This window comes from Poecilia formosa, unplaced genomic scaffold, assembly GCF_000485575.1.
Source record: "Poecilia formosa unplaced genomic scaffold, Poecilia_formosa-5.1.2 Scaffold96, whole genome shotgun sequence".
Taxonomy (NCBI): Eukaryota; Metazoa; Chordata; class Actinopteri; order Cyprinodontiformes; family Poeciliidae; genus Poecilia; species Poecilia formosa.
This window is the reverse complement of record NW_006800035.1, coordinates 57642-69185: the sequence shown is the minus strand read 5'-3', so window position 1 is coordinate 69185 and position 11544 is coordinate 57642. Positions and strand designations below refer to the sequence as shown.

Here is an 11544-nt window from a genome sequence, read left to right as displayed (position 1 = left end):
TGAGCAGAATATTGTGTATCATATCGTAAGATTATTGTATCAATACAGCCCTAAAAGGAACACTGTTGTTGAATTTTAGGAGATAAAATGTTTACTTTCTAATTTGGAAAGGAATAGAATTATTTGTTAATTTAAACATTTTATTTTATTTCTAATTAAATAAATAAAAAATCTGCAGAATGTGCCAATTTTTTACCTGATTAATTGCCAGAATAATCGATTAATCACCAGAACAATCGATTAATCATCAGGACAATCTATTAATCGTTAGAATAATTGATAGATTAATCAATAATTAAAATAATTTGCAGTCTTACCTCACAGAAATCTTTTATCAGTTAGCCAAATGGCAGTGTTATGGCACAGCTACAAGCATAAAAAGGTAAAGCAAGACTTTACCTATGCCCCCAAGTCCCCGAGCAGCTGAAAGGGAGGCTGAATAAAGAGAAGGACCAAAGAGCAGAGAAGGGGGGGAAGACGTTTAAACCATCTGTCATAACGGGCAATGCTGCCCGATTTTCTGACCAAACATCCAGACAGAGGTTTTAAGAGGAGTGGTGAAAACAGATTAAGTTGATTAGCGGTGCTGGCTGAAAACCCTTTGTATCATCCCGGACATGTTACTGTGGAATATTGTTTCTACTGCCTGAAAACTGAGCTGTCAGCATGCCGCAGGTCTTCAGTCAGAGGCTTCTTCTGATGCATTGCAAGACTTACTGCTACCAGAGACAGCGTCACCATCTGCAATGACTTTTAAACTTATTTGGATGAAAAATTTTCATATATTTTTTATTTTATAAATATTTATATATATAATAGAAGTATTTTTGAATTTGACTAGAATTCTGAGTAATTGTTCAACTCAAACTCCGGAGCAGCTGCTACTTTATTATTTCAGATGAGTTTCATTAAGATCCATTGAAGTCTGCGTCTGTGTAAATGTTTAAGGGGTGTGAGTTGTTTTGGAAGGCAGACCCGGAGCAGATGGAAAGCAGAGCAGCCTTTTGTCGTCACCGCCGGGCTTTTCTGCTCTCTGGATGTGACACTTCCGCTTGTTGTCAGCCTATAGGAAGGGAACTAACTACCAGACCACCATTAACTTCTTTTCACTCCTTCCCTCTTTGCTCCACCACTCACCCCCTTACAAAATTTCCTTCTTGTCGTCTCTCTGGTCTTTTGTGCACCCTGAGGGGCTAATCCCAGGCAGCACCGCCCTCCTCTTGTAGCGCTCCGCTCTTCTGACATGCCTGAAAGTGCTTCAGATTTGAGAGGAAGGTCACATGTTGGTCACACTCTCAGGCCAAAGTTGTTTTTTCGGTCTTCCCGTGTCCTGCCCCTCGTTTCTCGGGATTACTCTGGCCTTAACAACTAAGACCTGAGCTTCATCGTGACAGGTTTTTAACTTTTAAGTTAAGTGTTTTTGTGTAGGTTTTACACTTCTGTCTGACTAATGATGAACGAACACCTCATTTAGCTGAGATATCGCTAGTTGACTTCCTACATTTGTAGTTGTGTGCTGCAGCTGTCATTCATCCAGTTTTCTCCCTTCACCAACTCTGAAGCTGACATTTTTACATGATTTCATCAGAATCGAACACAGTTACAGTAGTAAGGCCGTCTGATAATGCCTGTGAGTGTAGTTAGAGCTCTGACACTCAACTTTTTCACAAAGAAAGCTGTTTTATTTTTAGTACTTCTAGCAGTTAGCCATTTGGGTAACATGTGATCACCAAACAATCAGTAATAAAAACATAGTATTTAGATTTCAGTGCGTTGTATCTGATCTCTGGTCTCTGTTTGGGATGCAACAATCCACTTTTTTCACTTTCGATACCAATGCGGATATGAGGTTTAGTATCAGCCGGTCCGATACAGAAAGTCATCTGAGTTCACTTAAAACATTTCCTTTTAAAAAAAACAAACAAACAAACAAAAAAAACACAGACATAAATAACTGAATTACAAATTTATTTGCTATCTCTGCACCAACACATCAAATCCACCAGTAGCTTCACAAGCTTGGTCAAATATGTAAAAACAACACGACTTTAATTTGTTCAGTCAGTGCAATTAGGAATAGAACAGTCAATGTAAAATAAATAATAATAAAATATTTAATGGAAACACCACAATTGTGAAATAGTGTTTTTTTGTTTGTTTGTTTTTTTCCCCCAGCATTAGTAGAATATAGAAAGATTTGCACTAATTTGTAATGGAAACACAGCTACTGTCTTCCTCTACTCTTTAGAGTCCAGCCAATCAACACCAAGGAAAATAAGTGCTATTCCTGGATTGGTGGCTTTACAAAGGCTAACTAATATTATGTCAAGTAGCATTGCACTTAAGTATTTCAGCCTCCCAAGCTGAATTTTTTTCCCAAGTATTTTAGATGCGCGTCGTCACAAAAAAAATCCATAATTAAGTGAATTTTCTGCAAATACAAGCCTGAATGAAAAGCCAACATTCTTTAGTAGAAAATATAGTTTCCTTTAAAAAGCTTCTTGAGGCTGTTGTTTCCTCTTAAACAACTTCCGCAGCAAAAAGTGTTGTGATCAACTCGGACTGTTGAGGTTTAGCAATGAAAAAGTTGGGATTATTGAGTTTATGATAATCTGATAAAGCTGAGATCAGAGTAATCAAGGTTAAAAAGTTCCCTGAAGGAGCCGATGCCAAGTGTTTTTCTCCAGGTACATTTGCATCTCAAACATTTCTAAGGTTACTGTGAGCAGTGTGCACCAACGCATGGTGCACACTGCGTTGGTGCAGAATAAAAAATGATTATTGGATTTCCTAACCAGACAATTTGTTGTTGCATCTCAAATTTTCATGACGTATTGAGTTTGTCCTTTTCATTTTCAAACTTCTAGAGGCTAATAATAGTTTCCATCCAGCCTGGTCTTGTTGTTAGCGGCTGCTTAACGGTGCATACAGGAGCATAGGAAATGAGACTTTGATTGTGGATGTGAATAAATACTAACTCAGTTGCTGGTCTAGAAAGCAAACGTGTTTGATGTTTGCTGGCGGTTAATAACTTATATGCATCTCCTGTAAGCATAAATATGATCCAGACTTTCCTACAGTATTTGTATAATTGAGTTTCTTGTGAACATTAGGGGGGGGGGGGGTAAAAAGCAGGTTCAGCTTTTGCTTCATTTTTATTTTGATGCGTTAAAGACAAAATGCATGTTGGGTTAATGCAGAGTTGTTCCCTTTAATTTTCTGACTGGATCATTTACCATTTGCCCCCCCCAGAGAAATGCTGTTGTTCTGTGCAGTTGCAATAGACCACCTACTTCCCAGCAGCAGCTCCCCCTGCCTTAATGACCTTTAATTTTATGTACCAAGCCTCCTGATGTGAAACTAAATGATCTTCTATTTTTCCTGTTACACTTTTAAACCCCCCATCCCCAGCCCCCTTCTCCATCCTGCGCTCCCCGCTCAGCCCAGCCCAGTTCGGCTCTCCTGCGGCAGCTAAGCTTGTTTTTGCGACATAGCTCTGGAGCAATCAGCCCGACAAGGCCCGGCCCACTTTGATTTTTTTTTCTTTTTTTTTTTTCTTCCTCGTGTCCCTTTTCCTTCCAGTCCCTGCCCCCTCTGTAGCTTTCCCTACATTACCATCATCATCTTATTTTTCCTGCATTTCTCTTTCTCTCCACGTTTAACACACCTATATCCCTTCTCTCCCTCATTCTTCTTTCAGTCTAAATTCTCATTTTCTCTTTTCCTCGCCCGTGCCCTCTGCCGCCTGCCTCCTCCCCTCCCTCCTCTCTTTCTTTCCCTCTCCTCTCTCAGTAAATCAGCTTTCATAACGCCGTGCAGCACAGCCCTGCTTTGCGAAGCCTCTGACGCTGACAGAATTCAGAGTCCGGGGCCAGCTTCCTGTTGCTATTCTGGGGCCCTGGCTTCCTGTGTGGACGTGTCTCATTCAGGTTCCAGGGCGCCTCTTGCTCCCTCCCCTTCTCTCTCTTTCTGTTTCTCCCCCCTCCACCTCCTTGCCCTCTCTCTTCTTTCCTCTGTATGATTTTTAATTAACGTGCTTGAGGAAATTCAATCTGCTGACGGGAGTGCGGCGTTTCGGACTGTTTCTCGGCTGCAGAAAACCGCGCTTCGCTCTCTGCAAGATATTCCACACACCCAGAACACACTCTTTTCGTTTAGCTCTCTCTGTTCACTCTCTCGCTCTCTCTCTCTCACACACACAAACACGCACAAACACACACACACACACACACTCACATGCCCCTCCCCTCTGCCTCCATTTCTGCTGGGCTGAGCTAGTTTTGCAGCACAAAGACTGTGGCTGACTGCAGCACTGTCTGTCCTCTGCTTTCTCCTGTGTGAGCTGGAAAAAAAAAGCTGCTGAGGCTGGATGAATGAAAGCAGCTTCATGATGAAATCAACTCCTGCTACCCCTATCCCTAATATCTTAACCTTTATATCTTACCCATTCCTATCCCTAATATCCTGCGTCTAGTATCTTACACCTAATGTCCTATCTCTTGTATCCTACCCCAAATATTCCACGTCTAGTATCTCTGGTCTAGTATCCTACCCCTAATCTCCTAACCCTACTCTAACCCTTCTTCATGTTGTATACATAGAAAAATCTTCCCTCTTCCTAGTTAGTTCACTAACAGTCATGTGCTTTGGTATAGCTCCCACTTTCACATCGGGTTGTTTGTTTTAGAGTAAGAGGGGAGGGGCCCTGTCGGTCCAGGAGAGCAGTCAATCTGGCTCTAGGGGTCTGGAGCCTCCCCACAGACCACCTTCCTCCTCCTCTGCTTGGACCTCCGTATCCCAGCAGCCTTCACCTCAGGCTGGGCAGCTGCCTGCCTCACTTGGGGCATCTGTGCGCTGCCCTGGGACTCCTTGCTACTATTGTCATCTCCACAAAAGGCCTCCACCACAACACACACACACACACACACACACACACACACACACACACACACATACACCATCTCCTCATTATTCACAGCCATTGACCCCCTCCACCCTCCTCTTCTTCAGCATCTCTGCTGAAGTGTTTCCCTACTTTTTTTCTCCCCCACACAGAGAAGCTCAATTAAGCAAATGAGAAGCCTTAAAAAAAAAAAGCTCCCTCCTCATTGATTAAGAGTCATACTTCATATCCTTCAGTTTTTCTCTCTCAGGTAGGAATCTAAGCACAGTACAGACACTGAATTCAGTTTCTGCTTTTATACATTCCTGGTTCCTGGTGGGTGTCGTCCTCCTCCGAAGCACTAACCCACCGGCCGTCATGTTTGACATCATTTCAGTCGTGGTTGGAGACCCCTGATGGGCCCATGAGTCCCTCTACATCCTGTGTGAACGCCTGTAATGGCTGCTGCTGTTCCAGGCAGGGGGACTGCCTTGCCTCGGCTCCTTCCTCAGTTTCTTTCCCTCATAGTAGTAGGGTGGGAGTGCCCCCTTATGGTTGTGCTCAATCCTGCAAACCTTGAGCTACGGTGTTGATGGTGGGGGGGTGTTGGGTTGGGTTAGAGCTGGCTCCCTCCTCCACCGATCCCTCGGTGGACTTGCGAGGCCTCTGTGCGTCAGCAGGTCAGCTGGCCGAGGCGCATACAGGTCCACTTTCCCCATCCGGACTCTGGATTTTGTCCCTACTGACGTTTGACACCAGAGTCACAGAGTTGCTTCAGGACCAAACGGGCTCCACTCTGATCGCGCTCTGATGACAATGTGTCACATCAGCACTTTCTCCTGCTGGAGCGTGGAGTCTCATTTGACGTTGTGCTTACCAGAGAAGAAGAGGCGACTCTTCCAGTGACCCGTCTCTGATTTCAAAAGCTGACCCTGAGCAGGAAAAGCCAGTCAGGAAATAAACAGAAACGTGAGGGATGCTGGATGTTTTGGTGTCTCATGTTTGTCCACTGATAGTCTCAGGCCTCCTGAGCATAAGAGGACCAGCGGCTGTGTGTGTAATTAAAGTGCAGGCAGTGATGATGATGACGATGACAGTGGTGGTGGAAGAGGAGGAGGAGGAGCAGCGCCGCTTTGGTGCTTCTGCGTTTCCTGTAACAATGACAGGCTTCTTCTTTTGTAGTCGCTGACTGCACCGTGACCCTGCCAGGCACGCAGGGAGGCCTCACAGAGATAGACAGACAGGGGAGTGAGGGGGGGGACTCTAATGTGTCAACCACATGGATCAGAGTAACCATGGTAGCACTTGAGATGCAGCCAGGTTTTTTTCCCCTCCCCTAATAAGGCATGTGTCTGCAATGAAGGGAGTGAGCTCAGGCTTTAATGTACACAGAGCCTCACTGAAGGATTCCCGTCTACAACTTTCTAATTTTTTTTTGACAACCTACAAACCTTAATGTGTTTGTTGTTGAGATTTTATTTGATTTTTGTTTCTTGCACAATTTGAAAGTGGGGTCTTGTATTAAGACCCCTGCATCTGTACTTGGTAGAAATCTTCACTTCAGTGTGTCTCTAACTGTTCCCCTCCTTGCCTGTGGGGGCGCTGCACCAAGAACCACTAAAGAAAATGACACAAAAAGCTTTGACAAAGATGCTGAGTCCAACTTTCTACTTCACAAAATGTAAAGAAAAATGGAGTGGCGTTAGATTTTAGAGGTTGGTAAAAGACCATGAGCCATTTCTTCCACTAGCGCTGGCTGTTTTGGTTGTATCTACCCAGAATACAACCAAAACTGTAGTCCTCTTCCTGAATTTGGAGTGCTTTCTGGTGCACTTGGCGTTCATATATGCATTCGAACCACACCAGAGTTCATTTCAACAGTAGTTCATTTCATTTCAGTTTTGTTTGGTGAGGTGCATTCACACCTCACCAAACAAAACTAAAGTTCAATTAGACTGAGCTGGTGTGAATGAAACGTAAAAGTGTGCTACACAAGAAAAACCAAAAAAACAAATCCTAAAACAGTGTGTACAATTTCTTTTTTGTAACTATAACTTGACCTGTGAAGCACAAAATCCAAATAAGACATTTTGCAGTTTGTGCAAAATGCAAAACGACAAATGTGAAAATGTTGAAGTTGATGAGGTTTAGCTTTTTGTCGAGCTTCAGTTGAAACCCTGACGTCTGAACACGGACACCACCAGCAGCACCCGCTCTGGCCACAGTCAGATGTTCAAGATACGTTCCATTACTGCCTCTTTGCTCCTACTTTCTGCTTCTCACACTTTGGAATGGAGAGAAAAAAGGGACGGGGTGGAGTGGAGGGTAGGCAGGGCAGACTAATGGCTCTGTTCAGGCTTGATTGATTCAGTGAAGTAATCTGCAAATGGAATACATTAGGACGGCGGAGAGCTGAGGAGATGACTCAGAGACGGCACAGGCTCGCTGAGAAGGAGCAGCGGAGAACGTTGGAATAGTGGGAAACACTAAACACCATCCGCTGTTTTCCAAAATTTCACCAACGAATCGCCTTCCCAGGACGTTTCACCGACACCTCTTAGTTTTTATTACGTCTTCAGCACGCAGGCATGGTCTTTTGGAGCAAGGTTCATCTCTTAACATCTCTCAGATATTAAGAGATGATGGATCCTGTTTAGCAGTTCTCAGCCCTGTAGTTCCATGTTAGGCAGTGCTGGGAAAGGCACAAAATGGCTGCCATAGAGTGAGCCTCCTGCAGAATAGACCTGCAGCTCTCTCCTTCTCTCCACAACTCAGCTTCCACATTTTCCCTGAATGTTAAAAAAAGAATAAAAATCCACGTTTTCAGACTAAACTCCCATCATCAGTTGCTGTAATAACCATAGATGATGCTGCTGTGACCGTCCTCAGAGCTCATTATTACCACACACACACACATTTATATATATGTATATGCATCAGTCCTACTTAGCCAGCCCTCAGCTCATGCCTGCTCCACGTTTTCCTCATCATTTGCCTTTTAATAATGACTGTTGAATAGCAAACCCTCAGCAACAGCATCAACTGCCAGCCCCCCACCTCTCCACCTCCCTCTCTCTCTCTCTCCCGTCGCTCGCTCGCTGTCCGGCTTGTGCAGTCAGCAGAACAGGCTGGTGCTGTGCAGTATTGAGTTAGGAAAAATCAATGACTGCAGAGTGGGAGTAGGTAGGAGCTTGTGTGTGTGTGTGTGTGTGTGTGTGTGTGTGTGTGTGTGTGTGTAGTATACAATGCTTCTGCCAAGCCAGGCTGAGGAATCAGAGCTGTCAGATATTTGCAGAATGTCAAGAGAGCTCACTTTGTAAGCCATGCATACGATATGTGCTGCTGTAGGCTCATGGATAGGTTTGTTGGTAGCTGTTGTTTTCACATTGAAGAAGGAAACCTCCACCCTTTTTTTGGGGGGGGATTAGATTTAGTTGTGTCGCTATTGAATTATGTATTATTATTCCTATAAAACCTTGATGTTTGCATTAAACAGGAGAGGCCAGGCTTCTCAGACAGTGTCCCTAATCTGATTCTGGTCCCTCATGAAAAGTTCTCACTAGCTGCTGCTTCTTCTTCTTCTTCTCCTTCTTCTTCTTCTTCTGAGTCAAATCTAAAAGGTGAAGTGAAGTGAAGACCTTTGGATAGAAAGTCTGCTTCTTGACTCTTTTAAATCCTTTATGAAGTTCTCCATATGTTGCTTTAGGCTATGTTCACACAGCAGGCGGCTGCGATCCATATCCGACTTTTTCATGACGGTCTGAGCGGACCAATTGCAATCTTCTCATGCCCCAAAAGACTTCATCTGTGTCACGTCCATATGGGTTCATGTTATTGTTTACGTCTGGAAATTTGACGCATGCGCACAACGCCAGAGGGCAAAAAGACAATTCTTTTTTACATACCACCCATAGCCATGCTGTCGCGGTATAACAGTTCCGTTAACTAAATGAAATTTAGAGATGTAGGTATTAATAATGTATTGACATGCACCACAGCGAAGGGAAAATTAACACAGGAAAACTGTTGAGGAATAACTCAAAAACACTATTTTTTATTTTTTTTTAGCAGCTGACATCAACACCACTTTGTTTCAGCATTCAGCACCTAAACACTCCAACATTTCCCACACAGAACATTCAATCCGTTACAGTTTTATGTTTTTAGGTTTGATGTTTATTTTGCGATTATTGATAAGTGATCACTGTGGATTAGCTGCCACTGCTTTTAGCTACTCTAACACTGTGGTGGTAGATTAGCTCATTTAAACTCCTGCTCTACTGACCATCTGTCAGAGTTGGTGTGTGTGTTGCCTTTTTTTATTTTTTTATTTTGTAACTGAACCGAAACACCGAATTCCGCATCACGTCTACATGTTAAGATTGTCAAAGTCAAACTAGCATAACTGAACTACTTCCCTCTCCCTCAGGATTTTTTTCTTAATTAAAACTTTTTTCCGACCTGGTTATCTGGTTGTCGTACTGTTGAACATATGTGGCGTCTAAAGTTCTGTTGTTTCTTATAACACTGGCCAAAGCGATAGTGAACAGACTTCCTGGATAACAGCCGTTAGCCAGGCTAGTTAAGAGCGCAGAACAACCGGCTAACCTGGCTCTGCCTCAGTTCCTGCCTTCCTGTTTGAGGCTCTTTTTAAGGATAACAGGGAGGTTTGTTTATGCCTGCAAGTTTGTCACGTTTGTCTGCACTATATGGATTTGTGGCACATCTCTGAGCTGAACTCAGAATCTGTTCTTTAATGTTGCCACAAAACTCAGCAGCACATCGTTTTGGGACATTTCCAACAACACAAACAAGCAAGCAACCAAAAAAAAACAAAGCTAAAGAGAAACAAGCCTTTTATTATCTAACTACATGATTTTCTACAATGACCATTTTCTACATCTGATTCAAAGTCTGATTAAAAACTTTATATTTGTCTGAAATTCATCAACATTTTCAATGTCTTAATTTTATTCCTCCTGATTTATGCTTGTGTTGTAGTGCAGATGGTTACATAACTGATGGTGGATGATCAGCAGATTTTTTTCATACTCTCTTCCTGATTTCTCAGTGGATTTGTTTACCGTCCAACCGGCCAACTTACATAGTCTGTCATTTTATATTGAGAACCTGCCTGGTTCTGACTTGAGTAAAAGCAGCTCTGAGTACTGAGCTACTGAGTGCTCACTATTTGCTTTAAGTGAGTCCTCATCCACACTGTCAAACAATGCAGTACACCTAGAACAACGTCTGGATGAACTGTGGAAACACGATTCGGAAGATTTGAATAGTATTCGTTCAGTCACTGTCAAAGCACAAGAGAAACATTAATGTGAGGAATGTTGAGCATCTCTTGAAGTTAGACTTTACTATAAGTTTTATAGAAATACTTACTATAATTTACGTCGACTCTATGATGGAATGTTAGGGCCAGGCTAAGAATTATTTTTATTAATAATATTATTTTTGAGAATAAAGTCATAACATTAGGAGAATAATGTAGTCATTTTATAAAACTTCCAATTACAAAAATTAAAAAGAGTAATGTTGGGCATGTTGTGAAGTTATGCTTTGGTCTACGTTTTACAGCTTGGAAATAATTAATCTTTTAACACATCAGCATCAAATTATCATCAGTAGCTGGACTTTTATTCAATAGAGTGAAACAAGCGAGTCCATTTCGAGGAAAAAAGCCACGCTGCTTGAGCTGCTTACAGCAGATCCTGATAACTACCTTTTTTATCCTAATTATAAGAAATGTTTTTCAGGTAAAATTGTCTTTTTTTCTGCTAATATTATGAGTATGTTCTCATAATTGAACCAAAGCTTCTGCTAACCTGTCCTTTATCACGCCGTCAAACAGCTCGTTGAAATAAAACCTGCCTTTTGAACATGTTTCCTGTTGTTTCATTCTTAGAAAAGAAAGCGAGCCAAACAACAACAAAAAATAAAAAGCAATTAAAATCAGATCAGACATGAATTTATTTATTTATTTTTTAAATATTATTTCTAAGCCGTGTCGCCCCAGCCATAGTGTCCGTCCATAAGAAAGTGAGCTGAAGTGGTGGCAGGCGGGGAAGTGGAGGCCTCCGTCAGATGACCAGTCTTGTGATGTCTCCTTAGAGGTGGGTGGCTGCTGGATGGAAACAAACAGAGGGGTGGGTGGGAGTCAGCTGACCAGGCTGCTGCTGCTGCTGCAAAGTGGGCACAGATCTCCTGCTACACAGAAAACTCTTGTTTTTCTTTTCTTTTTATCCCCTCATGAAGATTTGTTGGAACCACCTTGGAGTGCGACTGTTCCTTTAATCCCCCCTCTGTGTTATTCTCCTGGGTTTTACAGGAGCCACGTTCCCGGCTCAGACCAGGAAAGCATGAGCTTGTGCTTTCTTAGAAGGGAGGGAGGGTAGAGGAAACTGGGTGGTGGTGGGGAGGAGGAGGGTGTATTCTGAATCAGCGTTCTCCTCCTGTCACTCCCTCTGGGGTTCCTCCATCAGGTCACGTCCCAAAAATAGCAACGGGCGCCGTTTCAAGTGCAAAACCGCCGGCTTCAGGGCTGCAGCCAGCATGCGAGTGTGAGATTTCTATGGGAATACTTGGCCACTTTCCAAAGCATGCTTCTTTTTTTTTTTTTTTTTTTTTTCCTCCCTTCCTTCCTCCGTTGG

At 42.9% G+C, this 11544-nt stretch overlaps 1 protein-coding gene across 1 annotated transcript in view; it reads left to right on the top strand.

Annotated features, from left to right (window-relative positions):
* Positions 1-11544, top strand: part of arid1ab (AT-rich interactive domain 1Ab) — an 80116-nt gene that overhangs the window by 49829 nt on the left and 18743 nt on the right. The gene's annotated exons all lie outside the window — the stretch shown is intronic.